The 24,998-nt window shown below is 34.2% G+C and overlaps 1 pseudogene; it reads right to left on the reverse strand.

Moving 5' to 3' along the window:
• Positions 1-17,733: 17,733 nt before the first annotated feature.
• Positions 17,734-19,259, reverse strand: LOC149546622 (putative UDP-rhamnose:rhamnosyltransferase 1; annotated as a pseudogene).
• Positions 19,260-24,998: the final 5,739 nt, after the last annotated feature.

A 24,998-nucleotide genomic window follows, 5' to 3' on the forward strand; every position in this document is an offset into this window, starting at 1 on the left:
AGATTTAGATCATGGCTATAATGGTTAAAGAGTAACAATGAGATGACCTAATTTTTGATGTAACTGAATTGTTGATTACAGATCTCAATTCTATCTTATATACTTTATCCTTTCTAAGTGAATTTATCCTTGTAGCTCCACAGGTATATTCTTCTTATCCTTCTAATTCACTTCCTCGAAGCATCTTTAAATCATCAATTCACTTGCACACATTAAATCCTCAACTTGACCTTATATTTACATCATACACCTTGTCAAGTCAGCTTGAATACAACTTAGAATAATTAATATTTATCTCCTTAATCAGCTAGAGCCAACAAACAAATCTATTGAACTCAATATTCCAAAACAAGAAAATCCTTCTTTAGTCAACCATGCTCAGTAGACACTAACTCAGAAATGATTTTCTTGTGTCAGCAAAGTGAACTTGGTTAACACTAAATTTTAACAAAGTTCCTTTAGTAACTAAGTGAGCTCGGTTAACATTAATTTCATCCAACTTTTTCTTCATTAACCGAGTGATCTCGGCTAACACTCAACTTCTTCCAACTTCTCTTTGTCGCCCATGTGAACTCGGTAGACACCAACTTTTGAACTTGGAAAACTCTGGAATGCTTGACAGACATAGAAAATTATCTTCAATGCCTAAGTGAGCTTAGCATACACTGACTAGTAAAGATATGAAATTTTTTGTAACATCAAAGACAATACAAAATTAACCAATTATTTTCAAAACACTCTACTATTGATTGTGAAGATTTACATTAAAAGATTCAATAACTCATTAATAATGAGGATATTCACACATCTCCATATAATGAGCTTTCTTTTACTTCTAATTTATTTAAATAACATTTAAAGTTCCTATTATGTTTCTCTATGCCATGTAGCACTATTGGCCATCTTTTTAGGGGCTCATTGTCACACATGGTTTTCTATGTGAGTAGCATAACAGGGTTTCTTTTCCATTCTCTTGTTGCTATACATGGGGGGAAAGAAAATCATTTTTTTTAAATCTTTTTCACTTTCTCATGGATCCATTATTTCCTTTTGTGAGTTTTATTTTTTTATTATGTCACATCCAATTTTAGATCATTAGCTGGTGGATTTTCATGCTAGATAAATCACTTACCTTGAAGATTCATAACAATGTATCCTCTTGTTCAAGGATTTATTTTTTCACTACTTGTATCGTGTCATCTAATTCTATCCTTCTATGACCTCTTAGGAGATGTGACCACTTTGGTTTGGACTGGGTGTTGATTGTAGATACTATCTTGATGCTGAAATTGCTTTATCAATTTTTATCACTTCCTTAAGATGCCAAAATAAGCAATTATATTTCCATCTTAAGGGAAGGGGATACATGATGCCCTTATCCTTTTCATATTTTCAAACACATCATATAGATCACACTACCATAGAAAAATTATTCTAATAATATAACAGTACTATATCGTGAGAGTGTAAGACAATACTTTGGGATTGACTACTGGGAACACAAACCCACTAGACCATTCGATCATCCCTATTTCTTTTCTTCATAGGATTGAATATTAGGCACACAAACCCATTATAGAATTATATCCTATCCCATTTTTTGTAATTCAAGATAACAAACAAAACCCTTAATGAGAAAGTTGGTCACACCCCTCTACTCCGCTTTCTATATTTTTAGTGACATCTATCTTATTATGATTTTTTCATTTCAATGAAGACTCAAGTTTCTTAATGGAAAATACAGATCTTGAGTATGGGATAGAATAATTTAGCCTTTATGGCTTGGTATGGTTTATGTGTTATCTTCAAATCTATGCATTGTTCCTAGCTTGATGATTTTTTTGTCTCCTGAGTTGTGATAACATCAAATATTTATTTTGATCTACTTTACCATGAATTTGAGGTAGATCACACTCCCACTAAAGTAGGGGCTAAATGTACCATCTTAAAATGGAAGAACTTGCATTTTAAGACCTTTTAGCAACCTTTACCATAATTCTTATCTTGGAACATGGATGAACCTATGCTTATTGTGTATTTTCTCTTCTCCTCTTCCATTTCACTCTTCTTTATCATCTCTCATTTTCTAATATGATCTTCTAGGTGTCTCTTTGCTACCCTTTTGGCCATATTAGTTTGTTTCATTTGTGCATACTTCTGGACCTTCCTAGGGCTTTCTCTCTCCACTTTCTAGGACTAGGTTGACCTAGATCAACCTAGTCCCTTCTAAGGCTTTTTATTTCTAGTCTCTAGGAAAAAGTCAAGCTAGGTTGACCTAGTCCTTTCTAAGGCCTTATTCCTCCATATTTTAGGCTTGGGTTGACCCAGGTTGACCTAGTCCAAGACTAGGTCAACCCAATTCAACCTAGTCCTTGATGAGTGTAAATTTTAGGAGGCAAAAGGCCTCAATTTTACCAAAGTATTTATTTCTCTCCCTTGACTTCTAAAAGTTAACTCTTCACTTAATAGTCACTTTGTAATCAACTCTATGTCTAATAATCAGCCTTTAACTATTTCACCACTAGCAAACTAGTATAAAAGGAGGCCTGGAGGTTTGATTATCATATCTTAAATCATCATGTATCATAGTTCATAAGCATTCAAGGAAATGAGTTATAGAATTCAAGCATTCAAGCAAGTGAATTTTCTTCATGCATTCAAGGATTCGATATGGGCATTTCCTCTTTTAGATCTAGATTATTGTTGGCCATCTTGGGAGGATATCTATATTGAGGTATTCATTATCTTCTTCATTGATGCACATTTACATCCATGACTTGTGGTTATGGTATATCCATTGCAATTGTGGAGATATCCTACATTCTTCTTTCATAATTGATGATCTACAATACATTTACATACATTCAAGAAAGGTGAATCCTAATCCAAGTCAACCTAGTCATTTAGTCTCAAATTTTGGGGAGATTACTAGGCTTTGTTTCTTTCGTTGTTTTATTTTGAGATCCATAGTTAGAAGTTCAGAAAAGATTCAGTTCCAAAAGATGTGCAAAAATACATCTTCATTTATGCATTTCAAGTTGAGTGTTTTATATTTTATTTCCTTTCAAATCTTTACCCTTGATTTGAATCTTAATTGAGCTGATTGTATTCAAATAGTATATTGATCTACATTTCCTAAGCAATTTGTTCAATTTAAGATTATCCTATTAAGGGCCTAATAGAATGTATTTATTTGTATTGCATTCCTCCTTACAACCTAGATTTGGTATTAGCACCCTTGTCCCTTCAACTCCTAGCTAATCTAATTTGGATCATATGTGGAATCATACTTAGAAATTCTCATCTTTCTCTCACACACATATTTGAATGCCTAAGTGACCCACTAAAGTGGAAGTTTACGTCCTTATTATACTACTCCTACTTTACTACTGAACACACACACACACACACACACACACACACACACACACACACAGATATATACATATACATGTATATAGAAATTCTCATCTTTCTCTCACACACATATTTGAATGCCTAAGTGACCCACTAAAGTGGAATTTTACGTCCTTATTATACTACTCCTACTTTACTACTGAATACACACACACACACGTGTGTGTGTGTGTGTGTGTGTGTGTGTGTGTGTGTGTGTGTGTGTGTGTGTGTGTACTTGTGAATCTGGAAAAATAGAAAGTTTTACTTTCTTTGTACTTTTTTGAGGGAGATTAGCTTGTACTAAGAAAATCATGTGGATTGGCAAGTAAACTAAAGAAATATTATCTCCAATGTTCTTTTTGTGTTGTCTTTAGGTCATGACTCAGTGGTCTAAAAGGTACTTTTGTGCATGTTTGACTTGGGACTGAGTGGTAGATAGCTTAATGTAGATGGCTTACTTTTAATGTGAATGGTAGATAGGTTATTTTATGTGAACCAAAAATAGCTTATTTAATATGAACAACACATGATCTATATGATATAAATGGTAGAGAGCTTATCCAATAAGAACATTTATGTCAATGGCATGTGGTTTATATGACATATGGTAGATATCTCAATGTAGAAACCTTATTTTTAATGTAAATGACAGCTTATTTTGTGTGAATGGTAGATAGCCTACTTTATATCAACCACACATGGTCTATATGAAATAGATTAATTACTACATCAAATTATTATGATATTTATATTATATCGATATAAATTATGTAATGTATTTCTATAGTATAGATTTGAAACAACTAAATTATAAACAAAATACACTTTAAGATAATTCTAAATATCCACAGAATAAAACATTATTTTTAGATACTTCTAATAGTTGAATCTTCATGATCTACATTCCATTGTTGTTAAACCAAAAAAAGAGAGCAAAAAAAAATGTTGCATTAAACAATCTTAATCTATTTTTTTCTAACATTATTTTGTATGAAGTTTACTAGCTAAACTTTTGTGGATAGTTTCAAGAAAAAAATTAGACTACGCTAATAAACTTATTAATTATGTAATATATTAGTAATCTTTTTTAATGTGTGAAATTAGAAAGGCCAAAACAAAGAGGTGACATTGTAGCTATCGAAAAGGTATGTCTGACAATTTTGATTATTTTGATCATTTTATTCCTCAAGATTTAAATATAATGATATGGTAGTGTAAACAACTCCATGTTTGCAAGAGTGTAAGCCATCATGTAGTTTAAAATTTTTTGGTGTTATATTTGTTTCAAAAAGATCCACAAGAACTTGGTAGAGAAGAATTAAGGATTACTATTCACACACAAAGAGATATAGAGTAGTCCCTACTGACAAAGCATAGTAGACGCACACAACTTTGAACAAAGCTACTATGTATTAAACTGTATAACATTATCAAATTATTTTCTATATTATAATATATAATATTTGTATGTTACTATATCTTTATGTAATCATATTATTATGTTGACTATTGTTTTTATTGTATTATATTACATATATATTATGTTTGATTTCTTATATAAAAAAATATTGTATTAACTAGAATTGAGATTATTAATCATCTTTGATGTTGTTGGATCCTATGTACTGTAATATATGAAAAAACTTATTATGTAATATTAGACATGTAATAGTTATATTTGTACATCAATTTAGAATCTAACTATATTCAACAATTCAAATCATAAACTATGTTTAGTTATTTTTCTTGAAAACATAATCAAACACCTTTGTTTATAATATATATACTACATCGAAGAAAAATTTGTATATCAATATATTATAGGATTCACAAATATCTAACTCTTTTAATTCGATCCAATATTCCTTCCAATCACCTAAGATTGGACAATGATTAATTAGAAGTGGCTTAAAACATTCAGTTGATTCAAGAAACATTCTAAGGTATATTGATGAAGTTGAAATCTAATGAATTTAATTAATTAAAGATGTTTAATAAGTTTATGATATTTTTAATTTTATAACGTTCTATAATATTTGTGCTAGTGAAACACCAAGTGGGAGAGGGAGAAGGAAGAAATGGCATCAAGTAATAGATGTCACTGGAAATATGTGAAAATGAATAGTTGATAAGACTTAGTTTTAATTAATTTAGAATTTATATTAGAAACATGAATATACATCAACTTTCAAAACTATGGCCAGTAAGAGTACAACTTGTGCAAATTTCTTAGCCATCAAATTGTGAAAATGGTCTTGCATTTCCAGATAAGCCGTTCAACTGACACACGTCTAATTTATGTTCTATACTTCAAGTGTGAAAATTTTGATAGATAGATTTTGTTGTCATCTATATTAGTGAATGTTAGATGTGATGCATCTTCTTTCTGCTATGATATGGGAAGCTTGACAAGTCCAAAATAGTAATTTGCTAGTTATACAAGTGCGATACTCTTAGGGCCCATTTGTCTTTAGGAATAGGAATAGCTATTCTAGAATACCTATTCTAGAATAGAAAATGGGGCTATGTATTCGTGTTCTCTATTTGGTTTGCCCAATATATGAAGGGGAATTTGCAGACCCCAAAATTTATGTTTTATAAAATAAATAAAACTAGAATAGGAATATGTATTCCAATAACACCTATTTGGGTGGAATTGCAAAATCCCATTTTTGGGCCAAAATTGGAATATGTATTCCTATTTTACTTTGTATTCCAATTCTGATTTGGTGAATCCAAATGAAGAATTCAAAATTTTAAGAATTTACATATGCCTATTCTGCTTGTATTCCTATTGCCAAATGGGCCCTTAAACCTACAAGTCAAAATTTAAAAAAACTGCCTTTATGAGCATATCACTTTCTATTTATGCCTTCCAGATACCTAGTTTGGCACAGTAGTAGCTATGTTAAACTTCTCTTGTATAGGCATGAACACTAGATTTAATTTTTGATGAAATCTGCTGCAAATCAGCTATAAATAATATATTTTTGATGGAATTTGAATTTATTATCTCTATAAGAATTATAGAAACTTTTCCCTATTAGACCAAATCAAACCAAATCACACAAATCAATTCAAACCAAATAATTTGATGAAATAAAATCCAGAATTGAAAAACTGAATGACATACAACAAATCATTCATGACAAGGTCATGAAACGCAGAATTCAGAAAGGGCAACTGATTGGAGGTTACATCTATATAGATTAATACATGTTCAACATTAAAATTTCATGGAAGGAACAAGCTAGACATTGTAAATGATTCAATAGAAATCAATACAAACTCAACGATGTTGATAGATAAATATCAAATAGTTTTCTTGCTGTAAGCTTTTCACTAGAGCGTAGAGAAAAGGTTGCAGATGTTTGTTTGATGAACTTGACAATAGCTTTTGGTGAGCACCCTACTCATTTCTTCAAGATTTGCTCTGATCCCATTTCCTTCTTCATCCACCAAGACATGTGATGTAACATTAGGATGAATTTCTTCCAAATCCTTACCTTTCCAAGGATTGACTCAGGCTTGATACTAGCCTATTAGAGCTCCCTTAATGATGCTCTAATTCCTAGAGTACCTCCATACTATCCTCTATTCACTTTGTCCACTCTCCAGCTAATTACACCAATAGTTATGGTTCTCTCCTTACAAAAATTCCATTTCACAACTTTCTTGTTGACCTCAATCCTATAGTTTTCTAACCAAATCCTCTCTCCATTTAGAGTGGGGGCTATCATAGCTGGTGTGGGACAACCCTTGAACTTTTGGACTACTGTCATGCAAGAAAACACAAAGTTCTTGGCTTCTAGGTCAAAATTTCTTAAAATAGGGCTACTAAGATTAGCCCTCCAACTTGGGTTTTTGGGCTTTAGTGCTAAATTTCTCCAAATGAGGTGGCAAAAAAAAGTCATATTTGAATATGTTTTTTTTAAATCTTGAAGATTTTTTTGGTCTCAGATCTTTGAGGTGTTTGTACATAGGAAAATAACTTTTTAGCCTATTTTTAAAGGTTTCATATCAATGTTGATTAGTCTAGTCAAGGTATGTTCATTCAAAAATTATCATGGAAACTTTTCCCTTGGTAAAATTTTACCTTACTCAACTCTCCTCATTCTGCATCTCTTGGTTTGATGTATCAAACACTTTCACCCAAAAATTATCATTCTAATATGTGATTTACCTAACCAAGTACAATAGACTTGCCTAGGGCATCACCTTAAAATGGTCTTCCATGCTTTCTAGGGCCCCAAATATTATATACAATATAGAAATATGCTCTACTTCCATGTCCCTAGTAAAACCCTGAAGAAATCATCACATGAATTCATCCGAGAGCCATTATTGCTCAAAAAGTCAAAACTGAAACTATACATTGTCTAATTTGAAAAGAATTTCAAAACCTATGTAGATAGAAACTTACATCCTAAATACTTCAAGAGAAAATTACTCTAAAAAAATAAGAAAAATAAATCCACCACCAGATTGGATTTTTCAATTCACTTGTCCTTATAGGTGATTTATATGCTACAAACTGTCTTTGTTTTCACTAGAAAAACATGTATCTAATTGCTCAAACTTTCTTATTACAACTCCCAACCCTTGGGATGTTCCTAAATGGTGTTTTTATATGATCCCAAAGAGGTTGCAACTAGTTGGCATAACCAAAAAGCCCTCCTTTTCTTTGTAATATTCCTTCCAAAAATGTGTCAAGCAACTTTTCAAGAACTTTCAACAATCTTGAAAACTATTGGCTTCTTTGGGCAACTTTTCTCTCTCTCTCTCTCACTTGGGAACCTTATGAGTTTTTTAGATTGAACCAAAAATTATGTCTAAACATTTTTTTCTCCCCTAGAACATCAATATCCATGGTTTAGGTCATTTTGGCCTATTTGGTAACTTTTGCCAATTATTGTCCAATTTGACATCCTTTTACTTCTTTTCACTTCCTACTTCCAAAATGACATACTAGGATTCCTAATCCATACAATAGAGTAGAAACACATCATAAATTACAAGGTGAGTTAGGAGAAGACCTTCTACATACTTCTCAAGGTCTTATAACTATGCCCCTTGACACAAATTAAAACTCATAAACACACCTGAAACATCTACTTATCAACTCCTAACTTACTCGCACCCTGACTTGGCTAGAGTTAGTACAAGCCCAAAATCTAAACCAACTATGAAAATTGGCCTAGGTGGTCCTACATCATATTCCCCTAAGCAAAAATATCTTAATCCATCCTTGGATTGAGGAGGCTAGGGTCAATGCCCAACCTATTGAATTTTGATTCTCTAACCCAAGTAACATCAACATCATCTTTTCCCAACCGCTATATCAAGTTCTCTAAGTAGGCCTTTGTCCTAGTCTACTTGAATACTCTTGTATAGAATAGATTTGCTTCTTATAAAGGGGGGGGAGGTCTGAGTTTAATGTCTACTACATCTTTTATTACCTCATGGATAATTTGATCAGTATCTCGATCAAGTCATTTATAAGCAATCAAATCTGTCATATTAAAATTTGGTGACAGTCCTAGGTTTATAGGCAGCTCACTCTTATATTAATTTTTTTCCATATTTGACAAGTATCCAACAAGAACATAACTTTATCATTTGAAGGTTGTGTGGTATCCTCTTTAGAAAATCTTTGTTTTTTTACAAATGTACTATCACAAGATCTGCAATGTGAAAATACAAATCCTTTCTTGACGCATCTACCTATTGTTTTAGTCCATCAACATTCTCATTCAACTTCTTCCTTACACTTTTACGGACTTCCATCATTGATTAGTAATATTCCTCAATATAGCTACTACATGTACTTCCATTTTTCATGGGTCTCAACTCAAACTATCCTCTAGGATGCAAACCATAAACTACTTCAAAATGGCTCTTATCTATGGACCTATTCATTGTATCATTATAGAAATATTTAGCTTGTCCAATGAGGTGCTCCCAAGTCTCTCAATACTCTTTTGTAAGGAGCCTCAATAGGTTACCCAGACTCCTATTCAAAACCTCTATTTAACCATCATTTTGTAGATGGTAGGCAGATCCAAAAGACAAGATAGTTCCTAGTCTCCTCCACAATGTTCTCCAAAAGTGGGTCATGAATTTGGTGTCCCTATATGAGACAATACTTATAGGTACCATGAATCTTAACCACCTCTTGGAAAAAAAAATTAGCAAGTTGAAAAGTATCATGCATAGTCTTGCAAGGTACAAATTGAGCCATCTTATTAACCATATACACAATTGCATAGATGATATCATATCCCTACCTTTTTTTTTGTAGAGCAACTTAAATGTCCATACTTATGTATTCACATGATTTGCTAGGGATTTGAAGTGGTTGGTAAAGACCAACATTTGAGGATGTCCCCTTGGCTTTATGGAATACTATGCAACTCTCAACATATTGCTTGATGTCCCTAGTCATCCTAGGCCAAAAATAGAACCTATTGACTAACTCCTAAGGCTTTGTCACTCCAAAATGACAACTATGTGAACCCAAGCGAACCCACTAATGTGCAGTGAAGAACAAAAATGAATGTGACTCCACTTTCATCCAAGTTGAGTAGAAGAGCAGCCAGTTATTGGATGGTGAGAATGTATTCCTCCTTAAGGACATGAAAACCACATAGTGTAGTGGATTCTTCTCCAGCCATATCATGCAAGGATCGGTAATGGGAAGCAAAGTTAGAATGGGTATGAAAATTCCTACTCCAAACATGAATTTCCCTGAGCTCCTCTGACAATAGTCCACAAATTTTGCTTCCAAATCGAGGCAAGTATTGCAAACCATTGGCAAACTTCCTTCCACAAAGATGGAAATGTGGTACATAATGGTGAGCACATTTAACTTATTTTTATAAAAGAAGTGTGCATGGTGTGCTTCAAAGAGTTGCTCATGGACAAGTGAAGGAGGGAATTTTGGCAGGGGCAAAGTCAAATCATCTTCCATGGTGATCTCTGGAAGTCCCTTCTTTAACTACATTATTCTATGGATACCATACTTTCCACAATCAAAGTTATTGTGGGAACCCCTATTCTTTCAGCAATGTCAGGATTCTTGCACAAAAATGCATTATTTATAACAAAATACAAGAAAATAAGTTTATGTAGCTCTTTCAAGGTTTGCTCCTATAGATCGAGAGCTTGAAAGTGTAGCAACATTAAATCAATAAAGTTCAATAATGTTAGTGCCAATCAAACCTAGTGTGTCAGCGTGAAAGGAGGAATAAATAATAGCAAGTAGAATAGATGTCACTGGGAATATAGAAATAATAATTAACCATTTACATATATCCAACTCTTTGACAAGTCACTAAAAATCAACAATAACAAATTAATTAAAGATTGATTTTTCATCAACATGCTAAATAGATTTGGCGTATCTTTAATAGTATAGGGGAATGGAGAGATATTTTTGTTAATAAGTATGTCAAAAGACCTACTATTTAGTTCTTGCTCAATAATGAAGTCATCCCAAATGGACCTGTCATTCAGAATGGAATCCTTAAAGCAAGAGACTTGGCCAAAGCTAAGATTAAGTGGAAAGTGGGTAAAGGTGAGGATATTCTATTTTGGCATGATAATTGGTTGATTCAAGGCCCTCTTATAAATAATCCTATCTTTGAAAACTAGTCAAATATTTGTATTAGTCAATTTGGTTTGAAAGTTAGTGATTATAGAACTAACTAGGGTTGGAGAGATCTATCTCTCATTTCAGATGACCTGAAGCCAATTATGGTAATGCTACACTCTATGATTCTTAATAACAATAGGGATGAGTTAATATGGGAAGACAACCCAAATGGCTTTTACTCGATGGCATCATGATATAACTCTCTTTGGAGCTTGAATGAGAAGCCCCCTTGGGCTAAAGCTTGGGTACCTAGTCTAACCCCAAAGATTAATATATATATTTGTTTGGCTTTACAAGAAAAAATTCTTATCTAGGATAATTTAATCAAAAGAGGACATTATATGCCTAATAGATGCACTTTGTGTAAAAATTGAACGCAAAGAGCTAATCATATGTTTATCCATTGTCTTTACTCAAGGGAGTTTTCAGATAGCTTAACTAAGAATCTTGGGGTAAGTTGGTGCAAGCTAGGTAATGTACTGGATTTCTTTTTTCAATGGAATAACATGTTTAAAGGTACAAATTTGTAGGATTTAAGTACCTAGTCTTCACCGCATCTCTCTTGGGGAGTCTTGAAGAAAAGAAATAATAGAATCTTCAGAGCTAGAGAGGAAACTACTTTTGTTCTAGCAGAAAAGATTTATAGAAGTATGAAGGAAAATAACCAAGTTAGAAAGGGGGGAGATATTGAAAATGGTGGCCATAAGAAGGTGAAAGATAAAGATAGGAGGTGAAATGGTTGCTCCCTCTTAAGGGATGGCATTATGCAAATTTTGATGGTGCGGCAAAAGGAAATCCTAGACCTTCAGGTTGTGGAGGTATCATTAGAAATAGCTGTGGTGGAGGGGTAGCGTCTTTTTCCCATCCTTTCAGTTATTAGACAAACCATTACGTAGAAGCCAGCGCTGCATGGCACATGGTGAAATTAGCTTTGGACATGGGACTTAAAAAATTACGGTTAGAGGGGGATTCAAATAACATAATAAGGTGTATTAAAGGGGTCACCCAACCATCATGGTCCATAGCTAATATTTCCTTTCTTCATAAATCTAAAATTGTTCACATCACCCATGAATTTTGGGAGGCAAATTCTATGGCAAACTAGTTTACCAATGATGTAGTTAGGCAAGATAGGGAGATGATTTAGAATTCTGGTAAAAATATCCTGCAAGAATCGATAAGCCTTATTGAGCTCGACAAAATCCAGGGAGGTACCGTGAATATCTAATTAATACAATGGTATTTAATGAGAGTTGGGTTTTGAGTAATTATAATTATGTTGTTTATGGAAAATGTATTCAGATGAGGTTATCAGTGTCAAATACACACATTTATTGGGTCAATTGTTTTCTCTTTCTTTACCATTTTTGGGAAAAGGAAAGTAATTTGGCGATCATCAGAGAGGTGGCCATCAGGGTTTTTAGAGGTTGGATAAGGGATATTAGAGGTTGGAGTTTATGAGAATAGTTAGCATAGATGTTTCAAAAATGGTGGGGGAAAGAAGTAGGAAGGAACCTATTGGTGAAGCAAAAAAATGGAAGAAAAGGACTAATGTTTGGGACAAGCTAGAGAAGGGTGGTATAGCCAACTATTTCTCTAAACTTCATGGCTTCGACCCTACGATCACTAATACTATGGTTGATTCATGGAATTATGGGTGGCTAAAAGTGGATGGGGTTTCATTTCAGGTCATTAAGGAAGTCATTGCTCTTGTAACTAAAATTCTGGTAGAGGGGCTGAAATTTTATAGAGATAAGAAGGTGTGAGCTAACACTATGAAGGAATTTGCAAAGAATACAGAGGAGAGAAATGAACTGGTAAAGTGTGAAACTTACTACGAGATGGGTTCTATCATGAAATTATGGAGGTATGTTTTATGGGCCATTATAGAGTATATTTCGTTGGACACTAGATTTGATAGAGTAAGAATACACCATTTTGTTTTACTCAATCACTTTTGCTGTGGTGTCAAGATTTTGTTCCCTTTCTATTTATATACTTCAATGTGTAAGAGTATTTCTGGGCATAAGAAGAAACCCTCAATGAATATGGTCCTACATGAGGAGTTATTGCTTCAAATTTATGGGCATTACAGGGCTTAGACCATAAGGAAAACCCCCCAGCAGGGCACAATCACTTATGTCGATACGAGAAGCTCTAGCTTCTCATCCGATTTAGAGGATTTCTAAAGTATTAGTTCAGTGGGTGAAGAAAGCATTATGCCTAGAAAGAAGGCCAAGGAGTTAGAAAAGAAATTTCCCTCATCAATAAAAACCTCGAGTAGGAAGAGCCCTAGAGGACATGGGCCTAAATCATCAAGCTAGGGAGATAAAGAGAATAATGAGGAAGGGGAAGATATGAAAACTGATGAAGAGGTTGAAGAGGAGGTAGAAACTAAGATAGTGGAGCCAATGGCTAATAGATAAAGGAGGTCTAAAGAGAAGGAAGTAGTGGGGACTCTGGATTCTAGGTTGAAGCTCTCTCCCATTCCTCTTTCCCCTATTCATCCTCAGGAATAAGACAAGGAGAAGAAAGATGGTGAGGGAGGATAGGTGGTAATAAAGGATAGGCATATGGACTAGAGACACTTTAATGTTAGAACTTCCAAAATGGGTATAGTAAGAGAAGCTATGAACCCTCAAATTTGAGAATAAAAATAGGGTGAGCTCCATTTAGAGAATTTCGTTGATCCAACAATGGTGGCCATAACAAATAATGCAAGGGAGATTGGTATGAATTTTCTTAATAATGTTAGAAATAGCATGATTGACAATTTCAGGTCAATCAAATGGCTTTACCATGAGTTGGAGGAATTCCAAGAAAAAATAGGGCAACTGGAAAATAAAAGGAACATGCTAGATTATGGTAATTTGAATGAATAGGGGGATCGACATTAGTTTGGCTAAGAAGAGAATCCAGAATTTGGAGAACTACAATCATAATCTGGCTAACCATATTATATTCATTGTGACTTCTATCAATGATAATATCTTGACCTTTACTGGTGTGCTAAAAGCCAGAGGCGTTTTGGATGAGAACAAGGAAAAGGACAAAGAATGAGCCAGAATGGAAGAGGATGTGATGATAGACATTACCTTTAGTAGCATGGAGCGGGATGGTCAGAAGAAGCAAGAACATATACCTGAGGAGATTAGCAAAGCTTATGAAGTAGCTAAAATGATGCAGGAACTTGAGAGAAAGACAGATGAATAACTTTGATTTTTCCTCTCCTGTCTTTTGGTATGATAGTTTGCTTTAGTTTTTTGGCTAGTTGGTTTGTCAGTCTGTTGTATTGGCCTTTTGGTTGGCTTTTTTTTTCTAGCTAGGCTTAACTACTTATTATCAACCTTTAGTTTTTTGTCTATCTTTGTAACTAGCACTTTCGTTGCCCTTCTTCATCTGGCCAGGCTTTAACTGCTTCTTATCAGCCTTATGATATGTTTTAACTCTTGGGTTTTAAGATCCCTGTAAAACCTATTTTTCTTATAAAATACATGCATTTAGTTGATTCAAGATACATTTCAAGCTATATTCATGAAGTTCAAATATAATGAAACTAATTAAAGATGCTTAGTAAGTTTATGCTACTTTTAAATCGATAAAGCTCAATAATGTTTGTGCTAGTGAAATCTAGTGCCTAGGAATGAAAGGAGAAATAAATGACAACAAGTAGAATAGATGTCACTAGAAATATAGAAATCATAAATAAACCATTTACAAATATCCAACTCTTTGACTAGCCACTAAAATCAACAATAAAAAATTAATTAAAGATTTCTTTTTAATCAACATGCATTTAGTTGATTCAAGAAACATTTCAAGCCATCTTCATGAAGTTCAAATATAATGAATTTAATTAGTTAAAGATGTTTAGTAAGTTTATGCTACTTTTAAATCAATAAAGGTCAATAATGTTGGTGCTAGTCAAACCCAATTAGTGGGTGCAAAAGGAGGAAAAAATGACAGCAAGTAGAATAGATGTCACTAGAAATATAGAAATCTTAATAAACCATTTACAAATGTCCAACTCTTTGACCGGTCACTAAAAATCAACAATAACAAATTAATTAAAGATTTCTTTTTCATCGACATGCATTCAATTGACTCGAGAAACATTTCAAGCTATATTCATGAAGTTCAAATATAATGAATTTAATTAGTTAAAGATGTTTAGTAAGTTTATGCTACTTTTAAATCAATAATGTTCAATAATGTTGGTGCCATTCATACCTAGTGAGTGAGCGCAAAAGAAGGAATAAATGATAGCAAGTAGAATAGATGTCATTGGAAATATAGAAATCATAATAATCCATTTACAAATATCCAACTCTTTGATGAGCCGCTAAAAATCAACAATAACAAAATAATTAAAGATTGCTTTTTCATCAACATGCATTCAACTGATTCGAGAAATGTTTCAAGCTATGATATGTTTTAACTCTTGGGTTTTAGGATCCCTGTAAAACCTAATTTGATTATAAAAAACATGCATTTAGTTTATTCAAGAAACATTTCAAGCTATATTCATGAAGTTCAAATATAATGGATCTAATTAATTAAATATGTTTAGTAAGTTTATCCTACTTTTAAATCGATAAAGCTCAATAATGTTGGTGCCACTCAAATCTAGTGAGTGGGCACAAAAGTAGGAATAAATGACAACAAGTAGAATAGATGTCACTCGAATACAAAAATCATAATAAACCATTTACAAATATCCAACTCTTTGACCAGTCACTAAAAATCAACAATAACAAATTAATTAAAGATTTCTTTTTCATCAACATGCATTTAGTTGATTCGAGAAACATTTGAAGCTATATTCATGCTATTCAAATTGAGTAAGTAGGCGTGAAAGGAGGAATAAATGACAGCAAGTAGAATATATGTCATTGGAAATATAGAAATCATAATAAACCATTTACAAATATCAAACTCTTTGACCTGCCACTAAAAATCAACAATAACAAATTAATTATATATTGCCTTTTCATCAACATGCATTTAGTTGATTCGAGAAACGTTTGAAGCTATATTCATAGAGTTCAAATAAAATGAATTTAATTAATTAAAGATGTTAATTAAGTTTATGCTACTTTTAAATCAATAAAGTTCAATAATGTTGGTGCCATCAAACCTAGTGAGTGGGCACCAAAGGAGGAATAAATGATAGCAAGTAGAATAGATGTCACTAGAAATATAGAAATAATAATAAACCATTTACAAATATGGAACTCTTTGACGAGTCATTAAAAATCAACAATAACAAATTAATTAAAGATTGTTTTTCATCAACATGCATTTAGTTGATTCAAGAAACATTTCAAGTTATATTCATGAAGTTCAAATATAATGAATTTAATTAATTAAAGATCTTTAGTAAGTTTATGTTACTTTTAAGTCAATATAAAGTTCAATATGTTGGTGCCACTCAAACCCAGTGAGTGGGCACCAAAAGAGGAATAATTGACAGCAAGTAGAATAGATGTCACTAGAAATATGATTTACATTTTAGCAAATTTAAGATTTACATTGGAGAAACAAACATCCATCAACTTTCAAATCGAGTACAAGCTTTCAAGTTGCAAACATGGTCCTGCATTTCCAGATACCCGAATGGCTATTATCTTCAACAAATAGACATCTCGTTTATATTTCGTACTTCAAGTGTGAAAATTTTGATAGCTTGATATTTTAGTCTTTATGCATTATTGAACGTTAGATGTGTTGTGTCTACCTTCCTTTATGACACGGGCAGGCCTGGAATTTGATGGCCGTATTAGCCATTTTTGTAGTTTTAAGTTGTATATGACAACCATAAATTTTTTTGGATATGTATTTAGAACCATCTTTTTTTTAAATGTTACTAATTATTACTTATATTATATTGATAAAATATTTCAATTTAAAAGCATTATTAAATTATTCATAAAATAGTGAAAAATAACAACAAATCTTGTTTTTAAAATGTGAAATGAAAGGCAATAAACTAATAAACCATCATTAAAAAATCATAAAACACGCAGGGGTGACCGTCAAATTCCAGGCGTGGACGCAGGAAGCCTGACAAGTCCAAAATAGTCAATGCGTAGTTATGCAGGTGCGATACACTAAAACCTGCAAATCAAAATAAAAAATCACCTGTTTTTGTAAATATATCAATTTCTACTTACAGGAAGGTACGTTAAACTTCTCTTTTACAGGCATGACCACCTGATTTTTTTAAAGGAGATCTTCTACAAATCCGTAGTGCATATTCTATTTTCAGTAGAATTTGAATTTGTTATCTCTTCAAGAATTATGGAAGCTTTTCCCTATTGGACCAACTCATGCCAAATCGTACAGATCAATTCAAACCAAATAATTTGAAGAAATTAAACCCAAATAATGGTATTGTAACGAATCATTCATTACAAGGTCATGAAACTCAGAATTCGGACAAGGCAAACGATAAATCCGTGCTCATTCATTTAAGATTCAATCATATATAGCTGATACATAAATATCAGTAGAGATGAATAGAAGTTCAACAACAATGGGCTTATTATTATTTACATTTATCACATATAGCAGATACATCACTAAACATAACATTGGAAGGCTTAGTTCGACGTTGGTAACAAAGGATACAGTGCTCAACAGCGGGCTTATTAATTTAAGACTTAGCTGATAGATAAATATCAAATAGTTTTGTTGGTGCAGGCTTTGTACTGGAGCGCAGAGACAAAGTTGCGGATGTTTGTTCGACGTACTTGACAATCATTGCTAGTCAGGACCCTACTCATTTCCTCAGCATTCGCTCTCATCCTGTTTCTTTCTTCGTCCACCATGACACGTCGGACAGTTGTAGCAATGTCCTCCTCAGTGAAAGATCCATCTTTCTCATTTCTTCTCACCTCCACTCCCAGCTTCAACTCCTCCACGATCAGCCTGGCCGACAATCCCTGCTCGTACTGCACTGGGAGAGCAACGAAAGGCAATCCAAACCTCACGCTTTCTGTCACAGAATTCCACCCACAATGCGAAAGAAAAGCTCCTGTCGAAGGGTGCTTCAAAATATGCAACTGAGGCGCCCACTCTGTAACCACGAGTCCTCTTCCTGTAACAGTGCCGTTTTCAAAGTCTAGCTGCAATTCAATTGCAATACCTTTTAATATCACGCTAAAATGTTAAGCTTCAAAGAATAAATGAAACTTATAAACAATAATATTTAAAATTTTATGTTCAGATGTGAAATGTTAAATTGTGATATTTACAGCTGATACTCAAGTGAACCCACCGGTGTGCGGCTAAGAACACGGAGGAATGCGACTCCACTTTCCTCCAAGCCGAGCAGAAGAGTGGTGAGCTGTTGAGCGGTGAGAACGCATTCACTGCCGAAGGACACGAAGACCACAGACCGCGGTTGCTGCTTATCCAGCCAGACTAGGCAAGGATCTGCAACGGGCAGCGGAGGAAGACTGGGCATGAAAATTCCCACCGGAAACGCGAGTTTCCCTGAGCTCGACCTTTGACAATAATCCAAAAATTTGGCTTCCAACTCCAGGCAAGTATTGTATACCGTGGCCCAACTTCCATCCACGGAGATGGAAATGCGGTCCATAATGCTGAGCCCATTTAACTTGTTTTCGGAAAAGAGCCGCGCATGGTGCGCTTCAAAGAGTCGCTCGCGGACAACCGAAGAGGGGAAGCCAGGCGTGGGCAGAATCAGATCGTCTGCCGTGGGGATCTCCGGTAGTCCGCTCTTGAACTGCCCTATTCTGAAACTCATGGACGCCGTGCTCGCCACCATCAGAGTTATTGTGGGAACCCCTATTCTCTCAGCAACACCGGTATTCCTGCACAGCAGCGCATCACTTATGACAAAATCCTGGGAAAGCAGTTTAAGTAGCTCTCCGAATGGTTGCTCCCACAGATCGACGGCTTGAAAGAGTAGCGGCATCAAATCCTCTCTTCCTATCTCGGATAAAGCTGCCGTGGACTCGATGCCCGCTGGCAGCCCGTCCACAGATGGCAACGGTATATTCACCAGCTCGATCCCTCCCAATCTCTGCTTCTTTATCTTCGCAATATTGAGGGGACCGGAGACGAAGGAGATTCTGAGACCGTGAGTAACAAGGTCCTTGGCGAGCTCTAGGAAGGGCGTTATGTGTCCTTGCGCAACCCAAGGAAACATCACCACGTGGAGTTGCAACTGATCAGCCATCCTCTGCAACTCCAAGCTCCAAGCTATCTGGACTTTGCACTTACCAATCGCTTCCCAATCCCCCCTATCCCGGACATACATTTTTATAGGCGGCACTTTGGACTTTACGACCATTTACTTTTGTTTCTAATGGTTCTAGTCCGCGAAGACTGACTGATAAGAAAATGGACGCGGCTATTCTCCTTATAGTTGACCAATTTTGAAAAGTTCTAAAATATTATAGATTTTTTATTAAATTTCAGGGTTTGATCTTTATGATCTGCATAGCTTGTAATAAAAAACAACAAAAAAAATTGAAAAAAAATCACTATGTTCTCTTAAATCTAGAAAAAAAAAAAGTTCTACTTTATTTTGTCTTTGTACTTTTTTGTGGGAGATTACTCTGTACCTAAGAAAATCATGTAGATTGGCAAGTAAACCAAAGAAATATTATTGCCAATGTTCTTTTTGTGTTGTTTTTAGATCATGACTCATTGGTCTAAAAGGTACTGTTGTGCATGTTTGACTTGGGACTGAGTGGTAGATAGCCTAATGTAGATGACTTACTTCTAATGTAAATGGTGGATAGGTTATTTTATGTGAACAACAAATAGCTTATTTGATGTGAATGACACATGATCTATATGATATAAATGGTAGAGAGCTTATCCAATCAGAACATTTATGTCAATGGCATGTGGTTTATATGACATATGGTAGATATCGTAATGTAGGAACCTTAAATGACAAATAGCTTATTTTGTGTGAATGGTAGATAGCTTACTTTATGTCAACCACACATGGCCTATATGATATAGATTGATTATTACATCAATATTTATATTATATCGATATAATTATGTAATGTATTTCTATAGTACACATTTGAAAGATCTAAATTCTAGACAAAATACACTTTAAGGTTATTCTAAATATCCACAAAATACAACATTATTTTTAGATACTTCTAATAGTTGAATCTTTATGATCTACATTCCATTGTTGTTAAACCAAAAAAAAAGAGGAAAAGAAATGTTGCATTAAACAATCTTAATCTATTTTTTTGCTAACATTATTTTGTATGAAACTGAGCAGTTAAACTTTTGTTGATAATTTGAAGAAAAAATTAGACTATGCTAATAAACTTATTAATTAAGTAATGTATTAGTAATCTTTGTTAATGTGTGAAATTAAAAAGGCCAAAACAAAGAGGTGACATTGCAGCTGTCAAAAATGTACATCTGATAATTTAGATTATATTGTTAGTCAAAGATCATTTTATTCCTCAAGATTTAATTAGGTTTATATGGCAGTTTAAAAAACTCCATGTCAGCAAGAGTGTAAGCCATCATGCTATTTAGAAGTTGTTGGCATTATATTTGTTACAAACAGATCCACATGAAGCTGGCAGAGATGCACAAAGAGATATTGAGTAGTCCCTACTGACAAAGCATAGTGGCCGCACATAACTTTGAACAAAGCTACTATTTATTAAACTATATAACATTATCAAATTATTTTCTATATTATAATATATAATTTTTTTATTGTACTATATCTTTATATAATCATATTATTATGTTGACTATTGCTTTTATTATATTATATTAGACGTATATTATGTTTGATTTCTTATATAAAAAAATATTGTATTAATTGGAATTGAGATTATTAATCATCTTTGATGTTGTTGGATCCTATGTACTGTAGTATATGAAAAACTTATTATGTAATATTAAATATATAATAGTTATATTTGCACATCAATTTAGAATCTAACTATATTCAACAGTTCAAATCATAAACTATGTTTAGTTATTTTGGTTGAAAACATAATCAAACACCTTTGTTTATAATATATATACTACATCAAAGAATGATTTGTATATCAATATATTATAGGATTTACAAATTTCTAATTCTTTTAATTAGATCCAATTTCCCTACGAATCACTAAAATTGGACAATGATTGGACAATGACTAATTAGAAGTGGCTTAAAACATTCAGTTGATTCAAGAAACATTCCAAGGTATATTGATGGAGTTGAAATCTAATGAATTTAATTAATTAAAGATGTTTAATAAGTTTATGATAGTTTTAAATTGATAACGTTCTATAATATTTGTGCCAGTGAAACACCAAGTGGAAGAGGGAGAAGGAAGAAATGACATCAAGTAATGGATAGTCACTGGAAATATGTGAAAATGAACAATTGGTAAGACTTAGTTTTAATTAATTTAGAATTTACATTAGAAACACGAATATACATCAACTTTCAAAACTACGGCCAATAAGAGTATAACGTGTGCAAATTTCTCAGTCGTCAAATTGTGAACATAGTCTTGCATTTCCAGATAAGTCATTCAGCTGGCGTAGGTCTATTTAATTTTATGTTTAGTACTACAAGTGTGAAAATTTGGATTCATAGATTTTGTCGTCATCTATATTAGTGAACGTTAGATGTGATGCGTCTTCTTTCTGCTATGATACAGGAAGCTTGACAAGTCCAAAATAGTAATTTGCTAGTTGTACAAGTGTGATACTCTTTTTTTGATGAATAGTCTTGTTCTAATAAAAAATATACTTAGAATACAATTCACAAAAAATGGGCCGGGGGATACAAGATTACCTCGCGAGAGAGTTCAAGCGGCCTAAGCTGGAACTAAACACACAGCACCAGCCGGAAAAAGCAAATATTCATAAATAAAAAAACATATATAGCAACCTCAGTCTGCCAAAGCAGTGACAGCCTAGGGGGGGATCATCTTTGTCATTAAAACCCCAATCATTTCTGGGATTGGGGCGCAGGCTGGGCATAGACCAGCTGTCATCAGGACCAACAGCAACAGGGGGATCAATGGAAGCCTCCGCATCTTTGACCTCAGGCCGCGGAGGAGAAATCGCCAGAGTCAGGCGGGGCCACTTGCCAACATTATCTCAATGAGTGCCAGGAGGAGGAGGCGGGGACCAGCTAGAGCCACCATGGGGTGGGGAGGCAGAGCGGTGCCTCCAGCTACCAGCCCCACCATTGGGAGAGCGATGGTGGTAGGCCTGCGAGTGCGGGGTGTGCGAGTGGCGACCTGAGGAGTGGCGCCGTTGTTGGCAGCCATGAGGCGTCGAGGTGTTTGCCGAGGCATTTGGAGGTACTCGAGCCACAGTGCAAGGGGCATTGCCCCAGTGGTTGAGCAGCTCCTGCAGGTGAGCAACTTCCAGCGCAACTTTGTTAGCTTGCACCTGTATCTGCATAATAACATTGTTACAAATACTCTTAAACCTAGAAGTCAAAATTAAAAAAATACCTGCCTTTGTAAGCATATCGCTTTTTATTTATGCTTTCTAGTTACCTAGTTTGGCATAGTAGTAGATACGTTAAACTTCTCTTATACAGGCATGAACACCTGATTTAATTTTAGACGAAATCTGTTGCAAATCAGCCATAAATAATATATTTTCAATAGTATTTGAATTTGTTATCTCTTTAAGAATTAGAGAAACTTTTCCCTATTAGACCAGATTAAGCCAAATTATACAGATTAATTCAAACCAAATAATTTGATGAAATTAAACCCAGAATCGACAAACAGAATGACATGTAACGAAAAATTCATTACAAGGTCATGAAACACAGAATTCAGATATGGCAACCAATTGGAGGTTACATCTGTAGAGATTAATACATGTTCAACAACAATGGACATATTAATTTAAACATTTATCACATATAGCTGATACATAACTAAATATAAAATTGAAAGGCCTAACGACATTCGTAACAAACAATACATTAAAATTTCATGGAACGAACAAGTCTGACATTGCAAATGATTCAGTAGAAACCAATACACGCTCAACAATTTTGATAGATAAATATCAAATAGTTTTCTTGCTGTAGGCTTTGTACTGGAGCCCAGAGACAAAGTTGCAGATGTTTGTTTGACGGACTTGACAATAGCTTCCAGTGAGCACCGTACTCACTTCTTCATTATTTTCTCTGATCCCATTTCCTTCTTCATCCACCAGGACTTGTGATGTAACACTAGGTTGAATTGCTTCCAAATCCTTACCTTTCCAAGGATTGACTCAGGCTTGACACTAGCCTGTTAGAGGTCCCTTAATGATGCCCTAATTCCTAGAGGACCTCCATACTATCCTCTATCCACTCTGTCCACTCTCCACCTAATTACACCAATAGTTATGGTTCTCTCCTTACACAAATGCCATTTCACAACTTTCTTGCTGACCTTAATCCTATAGTTTTCTAACCAAATCCTCTCTCCATTTAGAGTGGGGGCTATCATAGGTGGTGTGAGAGCACCCTTGAAATTTTGGACTACTATCATGCAAGAAAACACAAAGTTCTTGGCTTCTAAGTCAAAATTTCTTAAAATAGGGCTACTAAGATTAACCCTCCAACTTGGGTTTTTGGGCTTTAGTGCCAAATTTCTCTGAATAAGGTGGCAAACAAAAGTCATAGTTGAATATGCTTTTGAAAAATCTTGAAGATTTTGTTGGTCTCAAATCTTTGAGGTGTCCATACACTAGAAATCAACCTTTTAGCCTATTTTTAGAGGATTCATATCAATGTTGATTAGTCTAGCTAAGGTATGTTCATTCCCCCTTCAAAACTTATCATGGAAACTTTTCCCTTAGTAAAATTTTACCTTACTCAACTCTCCTCATTCTGCATAACTTGGTTTGATGTATCAAACACTTTCACCCAAAACTTCTCCTTCTAATATATGATTTACCTAATCAAGTACAACAGACTTGCTTGGGGCATCACCTTAAAATGGTCTTCCATGCTTTTGAGGGCCCCAAATATTATATACAATATAGACATATGCTCTACTTCCATGTCCCCCCTAAAACCATGAAGAAAATCATGACATGAATTCATTTGAGAGCCATTATTGCTCAAACAGTCAAAACTGAAATAGTACACTATCTAATTTGAAAAGAATTGCATAACCTATGTAGATGGAAACTTACATCCTAACAAGTTCAAGAGAAAATTACTCTAAAGAAATAAGAAAAATAAATCCACCACCAGATTGGATTGTTCAATCCATTTTTCTGTATAGGTGATTCATATGCTACAAACTATCTTTGTTTTAACCAGAAAAACATGTATCTAATTACTCAAACCTTCTTATTACAACTCCCAACCCTTAGGATGTGTCTAAATGGTATTTTTATAGGATCCCAAAGATTCCTCCTTTGTGCCTTGCAATATTCCTTCCAAAAATGTGTCAAGCAACTTTTCAAAAAGTTTCAACAATCTTGACAACTTTTGGCTTCTTTGGGCAACTTTTCTCTCTCTCACTTAGTAACCTCCTCAGTTGTCTAGATTGAACCAAAAATTATTTCTAAATATTTTTTCACCCCTAGAACATTAATATGCACGGTTTAGGTCATTTTGGCCGATTTGGTAACTTTTGCCAATTGTTGTCCAGCTTGACACCCTTTTACATCTTTTCACTTCCTACTTTCCAAATGACATACTAGGAGTCCTAATTGATACAGTAGAGTAGAACCACATCATAAATTACAAGGTAAGTTAGGATAAAACCTTCTTCAAACTTCTCAAGGTCTTATAACTATGCCCTTTGACACAAATCAAAACTCATAAACACACCCAAAATATCTACTTATCAACTCCTAACTTACTCACACCCCTGACTTCGCTAGAGTTAGTACAAGCCCAAAATCTAAACCAACTATAATTGGCCTAGGTGGTCCTACACCATACTCCCCTAAA

Source organism: Cupressus sempervirens, chromosome 7 (genome assembly GCF_028749045.1).
Source record: "Cupressus sempervirens isolate cs-2001-9-10 chromosome 7, ASM2874904v1, whole genome shotgun sequence".
Taxonomy (NCBI): domain Eukaryota; kingdom Viridiplantae; phylum Streptophyta; class Pinopsida; order Cupressales; family Cupressaceae; genus Cupressus; species Cupressus sempervirens.